At 38.1% G+C, this 23,300-nt stretch overlaps 1 long non-coding RNA gene across 1 annotated transcript in view; it reads right to left on the bottom strand.

The window, feature by feature from the left end:
* Nucleotides 1-13,958: 13,958 nt before the first annotated feature.
* Nucleotides 13,959-23,300, bottom strand: part of LOC141580410 (uncharacterized) — a 55,361-nt gene continuing 46,019 nt past the window's right edge. The window contains exons 2-3 of the long non-coding RNA XR_012512619.1: nucleotides 17,502-17,605; nucleotides 13,959-14,555 (exon numbers count right to left, since the gene is read on the bottom strand). This is a non-coding gene — a long non-coding RNA (uncharacterized LOC141580410). The remainder of the gene's footprint in view (nucleotides 14,556-17,501; nucleotides 17,606-23,300) is intronic.

Here is a 23,300-nt window from a genome sequence, read left to right as displayed (position 1 = left end):
TAGCTTGTCCCTGGCCCAAACATGTCTTTCCTCAAGTTTGTGACTCCACTACACTATTCCCTACTCAAACTCAGCTTTCCTGTGAACTCTACAGGGGACCTAAGGAAAAGAGAGGCATGGATGTTTTCTTCTGCTTTCCACTCTGCCACCTCCCAAAAGTCCCATGTTCTGTTTCAACTGAACCCTACTCTTTTCTGAAGTGCCTTGACATCTCAAACAAGATGCCATTTCTGGTCCCAGCTCCTACAGAACTAATTCTCTTTGTTTCTGTAGCTGGCCTCTGTATCCCACAGAAATCCCAGGGAATCTATTTTCTTTTCTCTTTGGTATCATCTAGAACTTAGAGCCAGCCAGTCTTGTGACGGAATGAGAGGCCTCTCTTGCTTATCTCTTGCCTATCAGCTCTTAGACAGCCAGAGCTAGTCGGTTTGCAATTGTTCATTCATTCATTCAAAAACATTTATTGATTACTTACCAATACCATATACTCTAGATGCCAGAAGAAAGGAAAGCATAGAAGAAAGGAAGGAAAGGAGAGAGAAATAGTGAGCTCTCTGGAAGGTTATAGTCCAGGGGAGGGCTAAGACAAATAAGCAAATACTATAATACAATGTAATCAGTGTTGTGATAAGAGAAAACAGCTTGCCAAACAAAGGCAAAGACCATCCAGGCTACACACAGACCCCATCAAAGAAATACCACACAAAGATCTGTGGGGTTGAAATGTCAACATTGATAGTCTTTTAATCCCATGGTACTTTTTAAAAAATAGTGCCAATTTTCTTTCTCTTGTGTAAGGGCTGTCACGAAGCACATAGGCACAAAATCATCACATCCATTAATAACTCACCCCCTCCCTGATTCCCCACGGCCTCTCCTGCCCAGGCCACACTGTCCCCTTCCTGAGGCATCACCAGTCCTTTGCTCCATAAGCCAATACCTGTCACAGTGCAGACTCCAGCTCCTCTCCCATACTTGTTATTCAACAGCAACCTTTGTCCTGTCATAGTTATCGCTCTTTTCTGCATCTTTCTGCATTAGTGACAAAGAAAATGCTGAAAAAATACCAATAAAGAGAGAGATCCAAAAACGGCTTATTAACTTGAGAGTAATTTTAAATTTATATCACAGATTCTACAAAAGAGGGATTTCACACTGAATGTGATGTTCTAATATGTGAAGGATTGCTCATCTCCAAACAGTATATAAAATGCGACTTGCTAAACCTCCCTTTGTCTAACACAAACATACTTAGTCCATTTCACATGTGTAATTCTGGTTTCAGTGGCAGATGGAAAGGAAATTGAGAGGTATTCTTCTTCAGGCATTGTTGCCTTATCATGAAAAAAGTTGCCAAAGATGCTGCTTGTTGTCTTTCTGCTGGGCACTCTGGGAAGTGGGTTTGGGGTGCTCATGGCTCACCACCACTTAACCCCTGAGTGTACCTCAGGAAAATTGTCAAGATGGGATAATTAATGCAAATTTGCGTTTGATGTAAAGACCTGTCAGTGTTAGTGTAGCTGGTCCTTAGACCCTGTATCTACATATATAGAACCTTTATCCTGGCCTTTATCCAAAGACTTAAACCTGAAGAAGATCCCATTGGTTTGGCTCTCCATACAGTTAGGTTACCCCATGAGTCCTGCTTGATGCTGGTAACAGTGCTTCCCAAACTTTAACTGGGTCAGAATTACCTGGAAGATTTGCTAAAATGAAAATTGCTGGGCCTCCTTCCCAGAGTTACTGACTTAGTAGGCCTGGGCTGGGCCCAAGGAACTGCATTTCTAATACATCCCCAGGTGCTGATACTCTTGGGACCGCACTTTGCTGCTTTACAAAAAGCACAATATAACTCATTGCCAATTTACAATTCCCATCATTTTTATCATTGTTTCATATTGAACTCCTCTGGACTGCATAGAACTTTCCTGAGTAAATGAAGGAGAAAATATAGTTTGGCAATGACACAATTACTGAAAGGTTTACGATTCTATACATCATTCCAACAGCTGTGTTCTGTATCCACTTTCTTCCCAATGGATTTGAAAAGCCCCATAAATGTTCTTCAGGTCCTACTTGTCCCTACTCTTTGTAGGGACCTCACCACCCCATGCTTCTCATGGTCACCCGGGCCTAAGCTACCACTTCCTCTAATTCCTATCAGAATCAAAGGGCACAAGTATCAGCTTTGCAAGAGACTAACTCAGAATTTCTTAGTTAATACAGGTTTTCCAATGAAAAGAAAACTAAGAGAAACAAAGCATAACATGTCTTTTGGTGGATTGTCTAATTCTCTTTAAGCTCAGCATAACTTTTTTCAGCCTGGGGTCCATGAAAATCTGCCTACTTTCATGATTTTGTTGGGCAAGTTTTTTAAAGTACATTCCTTCTGACAAAGCCACTCTTCTGTGTCTCATTTCTTACCTTGTAAGTGATTGCTCTCAGTAAAATTAAAAATACTTACCAAACTTTATACTTTCACTGTCTCTAAGGGTTAGAGGCACTTTTGCATTTTGCATATGCTTGTTTATTAATTATAGGGTAATTTTTATTTGATCATGAGCTCTCTGCCTACACAACAACGAACATGTACATTCATTGTTATCATTGTTTGCATCAGAGAGCTATTAATCAATCATTTAAAGTTGCTTCATATCATGCACAGAAGATTATTAATGTCTTATTGTGAAAAGCTTACCTAAGCTGATGCTTTCAAAACTGGAGATATTTTGGTTTTTGTTTAGTATACAAGCCTAGCTTGTCCAAATGAAAGTCTCAAATGACCAAGATCACTCTGGGAATATACTGATGGAGAGATAGATGCACAATGTGTCTGGCTGAAAACATCTGAATATGTTTTCATTGATGAGAATCAGTAATGAAGACATGTATTTAAAAGAAACTGGGGTGGTTTCATTTTCAAATTTACCATTTAGACCAAGATATTCCTATTTTTAAAAATTCCTATGAATATTTTCATTTCCTATTTTGTTGTTGGTTAATAGTTTCACAGCTTTTCAGTGTCTTGAATTGTTACAGGTGGGAGATATTTTCAGGCTCTAACAATATACATCATTCAACCTTCTAAGTAAGACTTCTTATTAATTTTTTTCAACTCCCTGTCTCTTCAGCACTCTCTGTGCCTTAAAAATAAAATAAACCGTCATTTTAAAAGACGTCAGCCCCATCCACAGCCTCAGAGGAAGTCTTATCTAGTTGTTAGAACTGGAGTCTGGCTCTCGAGAGCCCTGGGTACAATTCTGTGCTTCATCACACGCTCTGAATTTGTCTCTTATATTCTCCGTGCCCCAGTTTTCCCATTAGCAAAATGAGGACAATATTACTTCTTATAAGTGTGATGGGAATGAATTGGTATTGGCAAAGTGTTTTGAAATTCTTAGATAAAAGCAGACAACATGGAACCAGGTATTTGGCCAGATCTACATTCCCTTGAGCCAAGTAGGGATTAAAGAAATATCTACTCTTGGGAAAATTTGAAGGTGAAGGCCCTGGCCTCTTACTATGATACTTATTCTGCAAAAGGAAATAGGCCCTTAAGTCTTTGTGTTGTGATGTGTTGATTTTGGTTTTTTCCCACCAACAAAAAGGAAAATGTTTTAAGGTGGATAAACTTTGATCGTATAATCTCTGATCAAAAAAATGAAGCAGCTAACATGTGATCTTCTGCCACTCTGTGCGAGAACTTCTAGGTCTGGTCCTACGTAAATTTTTTAACATGGTAACATGTAAAGAATTAGGCAGAATAAAAAAAGTCTGGAAGAATTAAGTTGGAAAAAATATCCTATCCATTTCCCCATTGAGAATATTGGAGCTTTGAAAATATGCTCAAGGGAGAAGGAAATTGGAGAGCATGTAGGTTATTTTAAATATATATACACACATATTTATTTATACCCATGTAAGTAGAGGAAATAAAATAGAGAAAAAGGAAGAACTCTCACTGTGAAAATCTGTTTTCTATGATGTTTTTGGATATAGAGAAGGCAAGGACCTTCAGGAAACATTTTAATGTTAAACAATATCCCATCTATTGTCCAGAGGCAATTTGACAGCAGGGAGTTGAAAAGACCCAAGTTCAATTCCTCACTCACTGTCCTCACAATGACAGCCAGTAAGCTTCATGACCCAGTTTATCCTGCAAGCCTAAGATTGTAATGATTTAATGAGTAGATATCGGCAAAAGTGGTATGCTTGTTAACCTTTATGCCACAAAAAATAGTCAGTGAGGAGCATTGGAAAGAGAGTAAATCTTTAAAAGCCCTAGTTTACAGTGAAAATAAAAGGCAATAACTTTTATCAAACACTCACAAAAGCCTTATAATCTGAAAAACGTAATAGCTATATCGTAGAATGTAAGTAACATACTAAACATTAACTTGGTCTTCTTCTAATTGTAGCTGATCATAGGAACAGGGAAACAAAAAAAAATAGTCAGTGAATAATGGAATGTTATTTGGATGAAACCCTAGCAATCAACGAATCGAATGTTCCAATTTTACTGATTAGAAAAATACAAAGCCCAGAGAATGACTTGTCCAAGGTCACTCAAGCAATTTGTAGCAGAGGGGGATAAACAATTCAGATCTTATAATCTGGGTCCTTTGCTTTTTGTTTTCTTTTATCATCCATGCCACCTTTGAAGAAGCATTTCTTCTAAGAGAGTCAGAAAACATAACCAAATAGGCTTAGCTCTGAAATTCTGGTGTGACCAGAGATAGAGAAATGTTCACCCTCCTGTTTTCTATTAAAGTTGTTTTTATTAAAGAGTTCCAGTTAAGTTTTTAAATTTGATATAACAAGAAATTAACACAACTATCTTTAATGATAAACATGTCCGTGTTCTCCCAGGCAAAAGGCTAGATGACATTTCCCATCCCCTTGCAGTTACATGTGCCCACGTGACTGATTCCAGCCAATGAAATGTGGGCAAAAGTGATACATGCCCGCTGCCAGCCAGGCCTGTAAAAACCTTCCATGTAGTATTCCTCATATTATTTCCACACTCACCAGCTTAATGCAAATGAGCACGGCAACTTTAACAATGACAAGTTGAAGATGATAGAGCTACAAGATGAAAGGAGTCTGGATCCCATTTAGAGTAGAGCTGCCGCACTGGACATGAACACTCAGTTTAGACCTCATGTAGGAGAGAAATAAACCCCCTTCATGACCAGCCACTGTGATATACAGGCTTTTGCATTATGTCGACCGATGGTACGTTCACTAATGTACAAGCTCAAGCACAACATATTTACCCAGTTTTGCGAATGGTCATGTGGCTTTCTTCCATCAGCAGTGGGCATGTGACATTCTTCATGTAAACTTTGGTAAAAGCTATAAAGATGTGACATTGTTTAAGAGAGCTCAGCACAACATGAGAATGAGTCTATTGTTGATGGCAATGAAATACATATTTAAATAGAAGACATGGATGATTCAAATGAAAAGGAGTAAAAGTTTTAGGATGTGTAGATAGTTTTAACTCAGCTAGAGCTGCCGTATGGTTGCCTCATGCCTTGTATTTCTAATTACATTTACAAGGAAATTTGGTCATCAAATTAGGCTTTAATCTGACAATTCCAGAATCACATATATTTGTGGGCTAAGTGAGGTCTCGTATTATCTGGACGATTTGAAATGATGTATATTACAAATGAAAACATATCGTTTGCAAATGCCCATTTGAATAAAAAGCTCTATAGCTTCTACAATCAAAGATATTGCAAAGATAAGCCTAAATATAGAAATACAGAGACATATGTGTGACTTCAGACACAGGAGGGTGGATTTTTGTGACATGTGTGAATTGTCTGTTGGAAGCTTTTTTGTTTTCTTTTTCTTACTTTTATCTTCTGCCTTCCCTGTGGCGGCTCTGCTGTTGGGATATGAAGAGTAGCCATGTTTCTCACTCTCTGGGCAGGTTTTCTTTGGGCCCAAGGTGCATTCTTCAGTCTTAATAACTGGGAAGAGAATTCTTAACCTAGACTATAAAACTGTATTATTATCCTATGAGGCCAAAAGCCTTTTGTAACTATGCACAGTTAACTTCTGACCTTAAAGAGATTTTACATATGTAAAACTCTCGACAGGGGAGTCTGAAATCATCCTCAAACTAATCTATGCTGTATTGGCAAATTGGAATGGCTATTTAGAAAGTACAATGGCAAAATTTCAACTCTGTGTTTATTAAACCTAATTTTCTCTAAACCCCTGCTGATGAAATTATGTCTCCTGTCTCTTAGGAATCAAAAGCTTCTCTAGAGGATAAACTAAAAGAAGCTAAATAAACATCACCAGACTTGAATGGATGGCTTATTGCAATTCTGCCTTTACTGAGGTATCTAGTAACAATATAATCTCTGAGAATGAAAAGTGAATCACTGAGTATTACTTCATAGAATAGCATAATAAATTCTCTGTGGTGTGCCCATATAGATATTTTATGATGGGAAGAATCACATTATACAATTAAACAGTAAAGAATGAGAATCTTTAGTATTTAGTGGGACACTTTATTTGAGGATATAAGGTCGGTTCACCTAAACAGGAGAGTGTATCAAATGGATGAAAATTTCAAGGATTGAATTTTCAGTGCTTTTGTTCAGTATCTCCAAGGAAGGCATAGGGGTTTATTCAGGAAAACCCCAATTGCTCCTAACTTTGGTCTTTTGCAGTGTAAGTACATGATTACACTTCAGAGGAGAATGTGGCAACAAAATTCAAACATGTTTGGAATGACAATTTCACTTTCTTACCGAGAGGTTTATATTCCAAAAGAAAGAAGACTTTTGAAAGTTCAGGTGTCTTTGAGGCATACACCTGTAAACAATAGGTTTTCTTCTAGAAGGAGTTCCAAAGTTATACAAAGTAAGATTTATACAAAGTTATACAAAGTTATACAAAGTCATTAAGTACCATGATCACACAGTTAAATATTTCATAAAGTGTTTTAGGATTTTTTTTTAGAATTTCCTCTTTATTGTGGTTCATTTTTTATCCCATCCGCATTTAATCAACTTAAGAAATTAAAAAGTGGGCAGGTGCAATGGCTCATACCTGTAATCCCAGCACTTTGGGAGGCCGAGGCGGGGGGATCACGAGGTCAGGAGATCGAAACCAACCTGACCAACACGGGGAAACCCCATCTCTACTAAAAATGCAAAAGTTAGCTGGGCGTGGTGGTATGCAGCTGTAGTCCCGGCTACTCAGGAGGCTGAGGCAGGAGAATCGCTTGAACCCGGGAATCGGAGATTGCAGTGAACTGAGATCACGCCACTGCACTCCGGCCTGGTGACAGAGTGAGACTTCGTTCCCCTCTCCCCGCCAAAAAAAAAAAAAAAGAAGGTAAAAAGCATAGCTGCGTACTCTGGCCTCCCAGAAACTTTATATCCACTTCTAGATGTGTGCTAGAATAGTTTCAAATGATTATGTGCAGTGTGCTTCCTAATGTGTCACAAAAACATGCAGTACCACAGTGGCATCTTTGGTTAAGGAACTAGACCACTGGACTGCATGGTGTCTTACATGGACAGTTACATGTGACTAATGAAAGCACAGCCTTCTTTTTGTCCTAAGTGTTTATGAGAAACAGAAACTCGAACAGGAGCTTCCTGAAAGTAGAAGTCAGAGAAGACACTGGCTGCTCTGGGGAAAGGGGAAGATGCTGGCTTCACCTAACAAAAGTCATCTCCATTCTTTGTGTTTAGGATTTATAATGTTAAGAATCATGTTGCTATTTCAGACTACTTCCAAGTTGTAAGATCAAATGGACTTTTTTCTCATTTGCTACTTAAATTCTTCTAAGTCACATTTTCACAAGCAAGTCCACTTTCAAGAATGCCCCTTAACAGAAGAAATATCCAATAAGTATTTATATGTACTAGAAGCAAAAACTAGAAAATCAAATTTTAAAGTCACTTTTAAAATAACATTAAAACCTACATATGTAGGAATAAATTTCACAAAAGATGTGTAAGACCACTATATTGCAAATTACAAAATATGGCTGAGAGAAACTAAAGAAGACAAATGAAGACATATCACATAATCTTGTATTTAAAAATTCAATATTATTATCAGTACTACCAATATTATTATTATATTTAGATAGAGTTTTGCTCTATTGCCCAGACTGGGTCGAGGATCACTTGAGCCAGAGAAATCAAGGTTGCAGTGAGCTATAGCCACTCCTTTGTGACCTCGACCTCCGTGGCTCAAGCAGCCCTACACATATGGCCTGCCCAGCTAATTTTTAAATTTTGTGTAAAGACAGGGTCTCCCTGTGTTGCTCTGGCTGGTCTAGAAATCCTGGACTCAACCAGTCCTCCCATCTGGACCTCCCAAAGTGCCGGGATTATAGGCATGAGCCACTGTGCCTGACCAATACTATTAATATTACTATACTGAATATTAATGTTATTAAGATGTTAATTCTCCTTCGAACTGATGTAGAGATTCAATAAAAACACAGTCAAATATGTCTTCATTGGCAAGAAAAGGCTGTTTTTTTCAGAAGTTGACATGTTGTTTCTAAAATGTATATGAGAATAGAACCTAAAAGAGACAAAACAATCTTGAAAAAGAAAATAAAGGATTTGGCTTGTCTGCTGATTTGAAGATTTACTCTAAAGCTACAGTAATCAAGACTGTGTGATAATGATGAAAGGACAGACAAATAGGTCAAGGCAACAGAATGAAGAGTTCCAAAAAGAGTCCCGCACATACCTGCTCAATTGTTTGTTGACAAAGATGCCAAGGCAATTCAGTGGGAAAGGGAAAGTCTTTTCAAAAATGGGTGTTGAAACACCTAAATATCCATATGAAAAAGTAAAATGAACATTGACCACTACCTTACACGACACACAAATAGTAATGTGAGATGGATCATAAACATAGCCATGAAAGCTGAAACTATAAATTTCTAAATTAAAATGTAGGAGAATATCTTCACGACTTTCATGCCCAGAAAATCATATTTCAGAGAGGATACAAAAGCAGTAATCATAAAAGAAATATGATACATTCAACTTTATAAAAAGTAAAAACATCTGCTCATCAAAAGGCACTGTTAAAATAATTGTCTCAATATTCTATCCTTCCTGCACTGCGTGTGTGTGTGTGTGTGTGTGTGTGTGTGTGTGTGTGTGCACGCATGCATCTGGAAAAGGACTTGTATCCAGCATATATAAAATAGTTTTACAATTTAATAATAAGACAAATCATGCATTAAAAATACCAGAAAGATTTGAACACACACTGCAAAAGTTCAGTAAGTACCTGAAAAGGTGTTTAACATCACTAGTCATGAAGGACATAAAAGTTGAACCTCTGTGAGATGCCCCTTTACACCCACTAAAATGGCTAAAATTAAAAAGACTGATGATACTATATGTTAGCAAGAATATAGTATAACTGGAATTCTAATATATCGCTGATGAGAATGTAAAATGGTACAATCATTTTGGAAAAATGTTTGGAGTTCTTACAATGTTAAACATACACCTACCTAGCAATATCATTTCTAGAGATTTACCAAAGAAAATGAAAGCATGTGTATGCAAAAAGACTTACACATGAGTGTTTATAGCTGCTTTACTCATAATAACCCCAAACTGTAAACAACCCACATGCCATTAAATAGGAGAATGGATAAACAAATTGTGGTGTGTTCAGGCAATGTAATATTACTCAGCAATTAAAAGGAACAAACTCCTGATACACACAATATGGGTGCATCTCCTATCATTATGTTGAGTCACAAGCTAGATGCAAATGAATACATACTGTACAGTTCCATTTATGTGAAGTTGAAGAACAGACAAAACAAATCTATGGCATTACAAATTAGAACAGTGATTGCCTGTGGAGGATGGGGATTGACTGAAGGAGAGCACAGGGGAAATTTCAAGGGTGTGGGAAATGTTCTATTTCTTAATAAGGATGTTTGCTATATGTGTGTATGTATTCATCAAAATTTGTAGACTTGTACAACCTGAGATCTGTGAATTCTAATGCATGTACACTTTATCTTTTTTTTTTTTTTGAGATGGTGTTTCATTCTTGTTGCCCAGGCTGGAGTGCAATGGCACGATCTCAGCTCACTGCAACCTCTGCCTCCTGGGTTCAAGTGATTCTCCTCCCTCAGGCTCCCTAGTAGCTGGGATTATAGGCACAAGCCACCACGCCCAACTAATTTTGTATTTTTAGTAGAGATGGGGTCTCCATGTTGGTCAGGCTGATATCGAACTCCTGACCTCAGGTGATCTACCCGCCTCAGCCTCCCAAAGTGCTGGGATTACAGGCATGAGCCACTGCACCCGGCCTATACCTTATCTTAAAAGAAGTATAAAAATAAAAATAGTGAAGGAAAAGTACACTAAGGAAGACCTGAGCTGCTATAGACTTTGTAAAATACCTCACTTTTGCCCTCTAAATGTTCTCCAGGCTCACTAAGCATTTCTTGTCTCCCACTTCTCCCCCTCCCCACCTCTTCATCCATTTCAGGAGTCTGCCTGGCCTCCAGAATGTGAACTTTTGAAACATGAAGTCTATGAAAAGTTAAAGTTACAGAGGAATAGCTACAAAGGCCAGAAAAAGTCAGAATAATTTATTCTAATATTGGTCCGCCCTCATTCCAAATATTTAACACTTTTTTCAGATTTTAGTTAACTGTATCTCTTACCAGGTGATAATGACTAACTACAATGATGATAAGCCAGTAATATTTGTATAGTGATTTATAGTTGACACAATGTTCCTAATACGTGAAGAGGTATGCCTTGGTACTCTGTTAAAATCCCTACCCTATATTTGTTGATTTTCTTCTCTAGATGTTTTAGTCTCGTTGTACCATTTTTATTTTCAAGAAATAAATGAACCTTAAGGAATGACTTGATCGGCCAGATGCGGTGGTTCACACCTATAATCCGGGCACGTTGGGGGGCCGAGCTGGGCAGATCACGAGGTCAAGAGACCAAGATTAACCTGGCCAACATGGTGAAACCCGATCTCTTCTAAAAACACAAAAATTAGGAGGACATGGTAGCATGCGCTTGTAGTCCCAGCTACTCAGGAGGCTGAGGCAGAAGAATCACTTGAACCCGGGAGGCAGAAGTTGCAGTGAGTCGAGATCACACCATTGCACTCCAGCCTGGTGACAGAGTGAGACTCAGTCTAAAAAAAAAAAAGAGAATGACTTGATCATCTGTATACTTGTACCTGAGAATCAGAAGACTCGCTTCCACTCAGCTTTTAAAATTATGAAAATCAATTCTGTTTTATTCCTTGGCTTCTAAAGTTTTAGAATCCAGTGAGTTGGAGTCCTACTGGGTGGTTAGGTACTTTAGCCTTCTTTTTGTCATTCATTTTTTTCATTAAGCAATTATGTGTTCACCAAGTACTATGTACCTGGCATTGTCTAGATGCTGGAATTTCATAGTAAATAAATCCAGAGTCCTTGATCTCAAGGACAATATTGTATCAGAAATTTAAAATAATACAATCCAAGGAGGACAATGTGAATAAAGACATTTCAAAGTGTTATGAGAGTCTAAATGAATTAAGTGTTAACTGTGTAGGGTTCCTACCTTGAATCTCTTTGGAATAAAATAAGGCCTAAATAAAGACAATAAAGCAGACCTGAATAAGGTGTCATAGAAAGCATCAGAGATGTTATATGCAATTAATTCTTGAAAACAAGGAGAATATTTAGCCAAGAAAAGGAGTATATAAGATGGAAAGAAGATTCAGGTAAAAAAATCGTAGGCAAAAGAAAGAACGTGAGCAAAGGCATGGCAGCAGGAAGGACTGAAGTGGGTCTTTTTTCCAAAGCACTGGACAGGCAGGGTCAAAGTGCTCATGTCAAGAGGGAGTAAGCCTGGGAAAAAAGTTGGGTCCAATCATGATTCCCTTAGTGTGTCAGGCTACATAGCCCTAAAGTTATTCTGCATCTAAGAAGAGCTGCTGCCAGTGTAAGCAGGACACAGATGCAACAGTGCTGAGCCACAGTGTATATGCATTGGGTGGAAGTTGTATATAAAGCAATTTTTTTATTAATAGCAGTTAAATGGATGCAGTTTTGAGTGACATGTTATTTTTACCTGTATTTAAATAGACTTAAGATGATCACTTGATCCTTGTCTTTCATTCATTCACCTTATAACACAGATGCCAAAATATTCCATGTGCCTCCCCACATCTGTTTCCATCCTTCTCCACGTTGCCCTGTCCCCTACAAGGTGATCTTCATGGACCGTAGACCAAATTCATGTGCTCCCTTGTGGTCTTGGCTTCCAACTAGGTTAGGGCAATGAGGGAGGGCAGGAAATTGGAAAGCAAGATGACAGTGAAGTCAGGACACTTTCCTCTCACTGTCTCTGCTGGATTGATTCCCAAAGCACGTTGGCTTTTTTCCTCTACTACAGGCCACAGCTCCGGTCATGTGCTTCTCTTATCAGCTTTTTCTCCGAGTTCCAATATTGCTCCAGACTTCTCTATGATTCCCTCCCTCACCCCTTCAGGCAAGGGGTAGAAGTACTCCTGGTTGTTACCAGCCTAGAGACCACCTGACATTTTGTGTCTTTGCCTAAACTCTGTCCATACCTTGGAAAATGGCCCCCTATTCAATCTTTAATTGTCCAGTTTAAGTGTGCTGTTTCTGCAGGGATGCCAACTAATACGTATTTCTCTCATACTTCCTATGAGCTAGGAACTATTCTCAGTCCTGAGAAACAGTACTGAAGATGACAAGATTCCTCAGGTCTTAAATCTTAATATGGAGGAGATATCCATTAAAGAACAAAGTCGTACATATAAGATAATGCTTAGAGGTATTGTGTGCTAAAAAGCAAGGTAAAAAAGGATAAGCAGTTATGAACCACAGCAGTTGGGTTTAGGGGCTGGCTTGGGGTCATGCTTTGGATAGAAAAGTCTCTGCACAGAGACTTCATCAAGATGATGATGTCTTTCCCACTCATGTTAGGCTTCTCCATGCTCCTGATATGCTTTCTTCATTGCGGGTAGAAAATCAAAAAGTAGCTTGTGTTTGAGGACTCAGGCATAACCTGTGGCCTCTTTTCTGTGCATCAGTTAGATTGACTGAATGAGCATATACTACAGGGTAACTGATTAAATTCAGGCAGAAGCAGCCAGGACCTGAACTAAAGGAACTTTAGCAGGGATGAAGAGGAAGGGACAAACACCAGATATATTTAGAGTATAGATCCAATAGCGCTTGGTGAGTCACCTTTGCTGAAGGTTGATTTCTGGCTGAGTATTGCTGGATGGTGGCACTGTTAGCTAAGGTAAGAAGCAGATGGAAAAGTGGATTTGGTGGGGAGGATGTTAAGTTTAGTTTGGGATATAACTGAGTTTGAGTTGCTTGTTTGATATTTAAATGAATATATCCAGTTAGCAGACGAAACTGTAGACATGAAGCTAAGTGGAGTAATCTGGACTAGAAGAATGAATGTACATTCACCTTCAGTAAATAAGCATTAGTTGACTCTTTGGGAGGAGAGAAGATTGTAAAGGAAGTGTACTTAAATGAAAAATGGCCAAAATACATTAACATTTAAATGTATAAAAAAAGAAGGATAAACCCTCAAAGAGAGTGAGAAACAATGACCTGAGATAGACGAGGAGAAAAAGGACAGAAAATAGTCTCTGAAAACACAGAAGAAATTTCACGTGTAGTCCTGGACGCTGAAGTTGTCCAGACATCAGGTGAGGTAAAGATTAAAAAGTGTCCATTGGAATGAATAATTTGGAAAGTTAGGATTGTATTAATCAGATAGATTTCAATAGAAATATGGAGAAAGAAGCTGGGTTAATTTTTAACCCAGAAGAACAAGAATCTCAAAGAAGTGTGTGCCTGTAATTGGACAAACCAGCCACAGCTGCAGAGTCAGAGGAACTGGGTTTGAGTTCTGTTCCTTTCCTCTTCTCTCTGTGTGTGGCTTAAGCAAGTCCCGTAATCTCTCAGAATCCAAATTCTTTCCTCAAGAGAAAAACAGAAATAAGACCTTTTTTCCACCCAATCCCACGCAGTTGTTTTGAGAGTCAGATAAGTTAGGTAGGCAAATATATTGTCAGCCATAAGTGGTATTCTATAAGGTGAGGTATTACTGAACTAATAATAGAGATGGCTCACTTTATGCAGTGAGTGATGTCCTGAAAAGTTTCACAAATGTACCCAATGCTTAAAATTAGCTTGCTAGCTTAAGAAATCTACAGGGAATCTTTTAGAAAGTGACCAACCTTTTTTAATGTGAAGGGTCATTCTACAATTTTTTCTTGCTTGCTTGCTTGCTTCCTCTTTCATGTTCTTTTCTTTCTTCCTTCCTTTCTCTGATTTTTTTTTCATTTTTACCTGCATGATATTTTAACCCATAAATTAAGAAAGAGCTTACCTTAGGATATATAATACACAAATAAAGCAGACTTGATGCCTTCTTATGATGAAAGTTGTGATCAATTGGGTTGCAATGGGGCAAAGAATATGCAAACTGAGGCAGGCTTGGAAAAAGAGAGAACACCTAAACAAAAAAGAAAAATAAATTGTTTCCGAAATCACCATATCTACCAATGCTGTAATTACACAAAAGGTCTGCAGTCTTTTGATCCTAAAGGCCATTAATTGGCTACAAAATGCTTGTGGGCATGGTAGGAGACCTCAGACATGGAAAGGGAAAAGCATAAAGATTAAGAAAAGAATCTGAACAAGAAAATCATAACACAGACACATAAAAGGTAGGGAAAAAAAAGGAGAGAGGAAGAGTAAGGAAAAAAACACAAAGAGATTAGAGAAGGAAGCCATAAACTTTGGGCGCTCAGTCGGCTTTGGAATTGGGACTCTAGCGTCCCCCATCTTTTTGGCTTTCAAAAATTGCTTAACCATTCTGAGCCTATTTCCTCATATATCAATATAGATAATTATACATACTTAATGTTGTGAGGATTAAATTTTAAAATAAGTGCTAAGGAGATTGTCTGATATACCGTTAGTATTCACAAATAAATGGATGTTACTATTGTTTACTAGGGGCCTTTGTCTTCCCAATCTGACTTTGCACACTAAACAGACAGAGCAGAATAAAAGAAGTCTTCTGGAAGCAACTCTGCAAGGAGTGTGCCTTGCATTATGACTCTCGGGATATTTGCCCAGCCATGAGGGTAGACTCATTCAAACATCCTCATGTTCACTTTCTTCTATGGCTTCTCTGCCTTTTCTAGAAATTAGCAACTCTTTCCACTGCATCTGGGTTAGAGGTTCTGAATACCGTATGCACTAAAAGCTGCATTCATAAACTGCTAAAAATTACCACATTATTTATTGAGAATCGTCAGCTTTCCTTCCTCTGATGACCCCATATTATCACACTCTGAAATTAGAAACCCTGCATTTGCAATTTGACTATGTTGGATCTGGGTTTCACAACATGTAGTTTGCACAGTAATAATACTTATAGATCTTTCATTTTTCTACAGAAATTAATTGCCTAAACCACAATGATTTATAGTCATACTGAACATGATTATTAATTTTCCTGATGATTATACCTGTGGGCGGCAACAAATCTACTTGTGATAGACCTGGCTTTGAATTGCTGCTAAAACTAAAATGTCCATAAGGTAATAACAACTAATTTTTACCTTAATCAACTTACACTTAAAAGAATTTAATATAGGGCACTTGTGCCTTGTGGGAAAACTTGTTTGAAATATAAGGTGCTGAGTTATTTATGAGAATAATTATATATTTGCTACTCTAGTTTGTACTGGGAAATCAGGATCTGAAATGAATCTGAGATACATTAAAAAATATAATGAACTCAGTGGAGTTGTGCATGATAAAGAATTTTTGCACTAAGGTAAATATAAAACGGAGCATAGGTACTTTCATTATGGGAGGGAAAAAGGTTGTTAAAGCTCACTAAACCATGCTTTTTGTTTTCCTTCCCTTATCCTGCTATTGCCTCAAAGTGCTATCATTAACAAGAAAGGTAAGGCATTGATACCTAAGAGAATGGCCGTGTCCTTCCTTCCTTATTACTCACCCTACAATTATTTTCAAAAGACCTTGCTCTGCTCTTATATTCTAATAAGCAGGTCCCTATTAGTTGCTCATTATGCAGGAAAGAACAGTGGTTTGGAGAAATTGAACCCAGATTCTGTCATTTTATGTCTTCCAAGCATACCCAGCTTCACTTTTTGGTGCCGTGGTGGTTCATTCACTTCTGTAGAAGATTTTTTTCTCCCTATTGGGATACACGTTACAAAAAAGAGAAGCCTCTGATTATTGGTTGATATGCATACCTTCTATAATTCTGTATGTTCACATCCCAGAAATATTTAAGGCTTTTTTCCCTGATTAGTGGCATTATGCAGTTATGCAAATAATCTGTTATATCTAGGCACATTATGCCGTTATGTAAATGATCTATTTCATTTATATTTCCCACAGAGTAATGGGGTAGGGAAGAAATACGCGTCTGCATTTCCCCCGTTTTTAATGAGTTGTTCAGATATATTCAGCTGGTGATCAGTCTGGATTTCTGGGCCGGGTTTAAGTTAGTCTTTCTGTTCTACAGCCACTACCTGTATTGAACTTTCCCACTCAATTCAGCAAATATTTATTGAGTGCTTACTATGTGCAAGTTGTGTGTGTAAGTGAAGACTACCCGGTGGGGCTCGGATCCTGCTCAGGTAGACTCTAGGAGAGATGTTATTTACCTTGGGATCTTCACTTTCTGACCACCTGGATACACAATGAATGTCAGTTCAGCTCCATCCATTTTAGAACTTATAAGCTATACCAGAAACAATCTTTAAAGTTCAGATAATTTTTTAAGAAGGAGAACAATTTAGAATGGCTAGTATAATGAAATATACTGAGTAAGCTAAATAATTTACATATAGATATGGCATAGACAACAGACTACAATTAATATACAAATCAAAGTACAATATGGATCTGGAATAAACTAAAATTTCTTTGCACTTGGAAGCTGAGTTAAATCTATGCTCATTCTCCTGGTACCTGACTTCTGGTCCCCTGGAATACTGCACATGCAACTCTACAGCCCATAAGCATTTAGACCAGGTTGGTCATTTCCTTTGACTTAAACACCAACATACAGAATTCTCACCCTCCATGTCAGCAACTGCTCAACATTTATTGAGTCACTTAACAAATATTTATTGAGCATCTACCCTGTATCAGGGTCTCAGTCTTCATGGAGTCTGGTAGAGGAGAAAGATTAATTCAAGAACACATAGGTAAACTGCTCAGTACTGAGAAAGACAGGCAATTGGTCTAGAAAGTGTCCTTGTCAGGAAAGTCAGAGAAATTCCAAATGTTCAGATCCTGAGTCTTTTTCAACCAAGTTTATCTCTAACAATATATTTTATCAGCTGCCACACATATCTGTGCAAAAGCTGGTGCATGTTCCTTGGATAGACAATGTATAAAGTCATGTTACCTTCCCTCTGTGACAATTGTAGTAAACAGGGTTCCAACAGACTCCTCAGAATTTAGAGTAGAGCAATATCCAGCCTGAGGCCTTCACCAAAAATCTTTCTGATTCTAAAAAAAACAAACAAAAAAATTCTATAATTTCCCCATGTGGTATTATCTTTGTTCTTTAACCATTTCATGATCACTGATATATTCATTGAATTAGTGCTAAGTACTCAATCAGATAATATTACTAAACTCTTCTTATAAATGGAGGATGATACAGTATGGCTTTGTGTCTCAACCCAAATCTCATTTTGAATTGTAATTCTCATAATCCCTGCGTGTCATTGGCCATAACAGGTGGAGGTAATCGGATCATGCTTCCTCCTTGCTGTTCTTGTGATAGTGAGTGAGCTCTCACGAGATCTGATGGTTTTATAAGCATCTGGCATTTCCTTTGCTGGCAATCATTCTCTTTCCTGCTGCCCTGTGAAGATGTGCCTTCTGCTATGATTGTAAGTTTCCTGAGGCCTCCCTAGCCATGCAGAACTACGAGTCAATTAAACCTCTTTTCTTTATAAATTACCCAGTCTTGGGTATTTCTTCAAAGCAGTAGGAAAACAGAGGATCTTGCTGCAGAAGGTAAACAAAGCAATAATCGTTATTCTTCGTTTTTTTTTTTTTTTAGACGGAGTCTCACTCCTTCGCCAGGCTAGAGTGCAGTGGTGTGATCTCCGCTCACTGCAACCTCCACCTCCCAGGTTCAGGCAATTCTCCTACCTCACCCTCCAGAGTAGCTGAGATTACAGGCACGCACCACCATGCCTGGCTAATTTTTGCATTTTTAGTAGAGATGGGGTTTCACCATGTTGGCCAATATGGTCTGGATCTCCTGACCTCATGATCTGCCCAACTCAGCAGAAAAAAATTGTTCTTAACACTCTCATGTGTCTACAAGTTCTCAATAGAATATACTGGTCATTTAACTGCTTCTGATTATAATTCAATTCAATAGCATTTATTGTGTGTGGAAATCATATTTTTGTTCCCAGTAATGCACTCCCTTTCCCTTAAGACTATCCATGTCCAACCTGTTGCCATGTGATGTATATGCTTCCCTTAGAGGAAGTGTAATCTGCCCATCCAGGCTCAGGCTTGGTCATGTTACTTGCTTTGGCCAATGAAATAAAAGCAGATGTCAGGTATACCTGGTCTGAGTAAAAGCTTTATGAGCCAATATGTGTGTTTTCTCATCTTTCTATTGTTCCTTTTTTCTGTTAGAAGATTGCAATATCCCAGCTAGGGGCTGCTACTTCTCAGGATTCTGAAATGAGAAAGTCTTATGGAGCATTCATGTGTCTCAAAACCAAAGCAGAGTGAGAAACAAGCTTGTGTCGTGAGAGCCTCCTCTGGTGAAAGCTGACTGACATGCCAACTACCAAAGGGACACACCTGGCTCCAAACTAAGAACTAGGAGAGGGACTATGACCCATGTACCCAAGGCATCCACAGTCTGGACTTCTCATTAGTTTTTGCATAAAGGTTTATAAACCAAGGGAGTGTCAGAGGCCACAATGAGTTTGAGTAAACTTCACAGTCAGACGCAATAGCTCATGCCTGTAATTTCAGCACTTTGAAAGGCTGAGACGGGAGGATTGCTTGACCCTACACAACATGATGAAACAGCGTCTCTACAAAAAAAATTTTTTTTTTTTGAGACGGAGTTTCGCTCTTGTTACCCAGGCTGGAGTGCAATGGCGCAATCTCGGCTCACCGCAACCTCCGCCTCCTGGGTTCAAGCATTTCTCCTGCCTCAGCCTCTTGAGTAGCTGGGATTACAGGCACACGCCACCATGTCCAGCTAATTTTTGTATTTTTAGTAGAGACGGGGTTTCACCATGTTGACCAGGATGGTCTCGATCTCTCGACCTTGTGATCCACCTGCCTCAGCCTCTCAAAGTGCTGGGATTACAGGCTTGAGACACCGCGCCCAGCCCCAAAATTTTAAAAATTAGCCAGGCATGGTGGTGAGTGCTTGTAGTCCCAGTTCCTCGGGATGCTGAGGTGGAAGGATCATTTGAACTCAGGAGTTCAAGATTACAGTGAGCTATGACTGTGCCACATTGCACTCCAGCCTGAGTGATGGAGTGAGACTCTGACTCTGAAGAGAAAAAATAATACTAATTAAAGTAACCTTCAATACATGCATGTGCACACACATACACACACACTCTACATGCTAAGACATACTTCCCAACTTCTTTGTCCCCAAAATAAAGTATAAAAAGATTCAATACAGTAGATCTATCAACTCAACTTTAGGCAAATGAGACAAAAGAAATCTAGTAGTTTATCCTTGATTTAGCAATCTCTGTTCCCCCTACTACATTATTTTAATGCTAAAATTTAGCAATTAGGCATAGTGGCTTTTTGATTGCCCTCATCTCTGCACCACAAATAAATAAAAAAAAAAACCCACACAATTTGCTCAATTCCTCTGTTAATGCCTTGAGTGGGGTCCGATTTTAGACTACAGGGTTGACATCAAGTATTCCCAGTGTTCACTCTACATCTAAGCTAACTTCACAGCTCTACCATATAGCTGACTTCAATATGTGCCCGTGGTGTCTGAAGACCAGCAGGCCATCAGCAGCCAAATAGAAAGGTTTCAAATTCATACAGCACAATATTTTGTGAATGTAAGTACATTTAATAAATTTATGATAGTTGGCAGATTCTAAGAGCATTCTTCGATATTTATAGATCGAGACAAAATGACATGTTTAGAAGCTAAGAATTCCTGGAAGAAGTACAGTTTCGTGGTCCAGTATCTGTGCATTTTTAGAAGATGGTGATCATTGCAATTCAAAGCTTTGTTCTAATATTGCATAATGTATTTCTTGCTGGTATAATATTATTTTCACAAATTATAACTGCCTTGTACTTTTCCATGTTCTCGTTATTCCAAAGAAAAAAACACAAGTTATGTTTGTAGCATTTCCAGGTTAATCTCTGCAGTAGAGTAGATTTTAAGGAAAATAAATAGAAAAGGAAGTAGTAGAGATAAACTGGTAGAAAGAAGGGAAAAAAAGGAAGAAGGAAAGGGAGAAGAGAGTCAGGGAGGGAGAAAGGAAGGAAATGAAGAGGAAGCTGATGAAAGAAGTGGAGAGGAAAAGGCATAATCAAGTGTGTGCTTTGAAGGCATGCAGCGAAAGTGGAGAAAAAACTAAAGATAAAGTCAAAAAATATGAAAAAGTGAAGATTTAACAATGGAAAAGTAATAAAGCAATGCAATGAGAAGAAAAAATAGAAGTGAAGGCAAAAAGAGAAAGGATTTAAAACAATCAACTGTTGTTACCCACTAGAAGAACTGCTGCAGAATGAAAAGTTAGAAATAAAAAGCTTTTAGAAAAGCATTGATTTTTTTTTGTTTACTATTATCATCACATTTTGTCCTTTTAACTTTTTATTATTGTAAATGGATAGTGCCAACAATCCCAGTATTGCATACTGTATATCATTTTCTAGATTATATTACATATATAAATCTGGAACAGTATTGGATGAAAGTGCACCCAAAAGGGAAAGCACACATAAAAGTCAGAGATAAACTATAACTTGACAATGTGCACAAAAAAAATCATCTATTCCAAATTATATACCCTTAGCTTTCTAATGCCAACTTTAAATTATGTTTGCCTTTCTTGTGCATTTTCAGACTTGTTAAGCAGAATTACAACCTAATATTTGTTTTGCTATCTATTTGGTGGAAAATCATCTCTCACTGTGGTTAAGTCAGTGAAGGTAGCAGAATCATACAACCGCACACTTGGACAGATGGAGATGATGTCCGCACATTCGGATTAGAGCCTTCAGACATCTCCGCGTGGACTTTCCCTGACATCATCTGAAGAAGTGCTCGTCTTGCTTGCACATCATTTCCTTTGGTAGGTTTTTCACACTCATCTCACAAATTAAGTTCTTTCCTTTGGGATTACATGTCATTTTAGCGAAGACAAGGACTGAGGCATCAGTATCCTTCATGCAAGAAAGAAAAATAAAATAAAAGATTCCTTTGCAGTATTTTGGCTTGATCTTTGCCTGGCCAGGCTGAAGTTTGCTGTCTTCAAAAGCAGAAAGTCTGTTGCAGAATAGGCTGCTTGCCAGATTTAGTCTAGGCCTCATGGGCCTGAGATTTACTGTTTTTAATCTTTTTTCTGATGGGCATTCTAAATACCTGTTTCATGCAATGTTTAATTTCAGCACAGCAGGTATTAGTGTATCCAAAAATGGGAATAAGCCTCCTGTTTCCTTGTATGATGAAATACCTAAAACACAGCTAGGTTTTAACTGCACCTAGTCCTTTATCCCCGTAATAGTCAATGTCTGTTCCTTAAAAAAAATGGTACTTTTTATCAATTCCCCTGATAATTTCTAAGATAATTTTCTATAGCCCATATTCTCCACTAAGAATGTGAAACTCCACATCTGTATTCAGTCGGACAGTTTTTGAACTGAGACTAACACACAAAAGAAAGATTTGGGGCTGCTTCCCTTTAACAAAATGGCAGCCTAAAGACATCAAAGAAAAACAATCTCTTTAAATTTCCCTGCACAGATGTTGATGACACAAAGAGAAATTATCTTCAAAATAATCAGCAACACCATTAGCAATACCTTTGTTAATATTTACATAATCTAATGAAATGTTTGATCCTCAGTGCTCAATGAAGAATTTACCTCAATGGGATATAACTTATGAAGTTAATGCAATAACAGTCTAATATGCTCCACACAAATTTTAAAAAAGAAGGTAATTATTTTTAATTGCTCCAGGAAAGCAGGCCAAAGGAACTGACCATGCAATTGTATAAACTTGCCGCATGCGCGCGCGCGCACACACACACACACACACACACACACACACTGCAAAGGAGCGGGGATGAAACGGGTATTTTCATATCAGAAAAAAAGTCAGTCATCGATGCTTGAAAAGTAAGTTATTCAAGAGTGAGAAGGTCCAACAAATTAAAAGAAAAACTATGTCAGTTAACAAGTATTTATGAAGTACATGTACCTAACCAGCTCAGTGTAAAATGCTTTCCCCTCGAAATATGTGGTTCTCTGCAAAGAAAGCTCTTCAATAACACTTCTCCAACTCACTCATTTCTGTTTCCCCCAGGGTTCCCTCTTGCCACTTACCACTTAATCCACTTCAATCATAAATAAATACATAGAAAAATTTAAAATTACAGCCAGTTCCCAACTTACAATAATTCAATTTAGGATTTTTCAACTTTACCATGGTGCAAAAATGATACTCATCCAGTTCATTCCTTGACTTACAATGGGGTTACATCAGGGGTTACATTCTGATAAACCTGTCATAAGTTAAAAACGGCACTTTCGACTTGTGGTATTTTCAACTTACAAGTTTATTAGGACATAGCATCTAAGTCAAGGAGCATGTGTGTATAAAAGTCTTTAAAAGAGAAAGCATAGAATGAAATAGAACTGGGAAAATCTCAGGAAGAGAAGAAATTTTTAAGAACAAAGGGATCAGCTAACATGTCTTATCCCTTCAATCTATTTGCCAAATTGCAACTAAAAGAATCACTCCACGAATCAAATCTGATAATAGTGATGAAAAATCAAATTTGATAATGATAGTGATATTGAGAAGAATGCTCATCAGAGCTTACACTTACTGAGTGCTCAGCATGTGCCAGGCATCATCATAAATACTACCTATACTCAATGTTTTCTAATCATATCTGCCCTGCATTGACCTGTCTTCATTGGCTTTCCATTGCCCTCAGGA

This window comes from Saimiri boliviensis, chromosome 11 (assembly GCF_048565385.1).
Source record: "Saimiri boliviensis isolate mSaiBol1 chromosome 11, mSaiBol1.pri, whole genome shotgun sequence".
Taxonomy (NCBI): Eukaryota; Metazoa; Chordata; class Mammalia; order Primates; family Cebidae; genus Saimiri; species Saimiri boliviensis.
The sequence above is the reverse complement of the archived record's forward strand: the minus strand, read 5'-3'. Positions and strand labels throughout refer to the sequence as shown.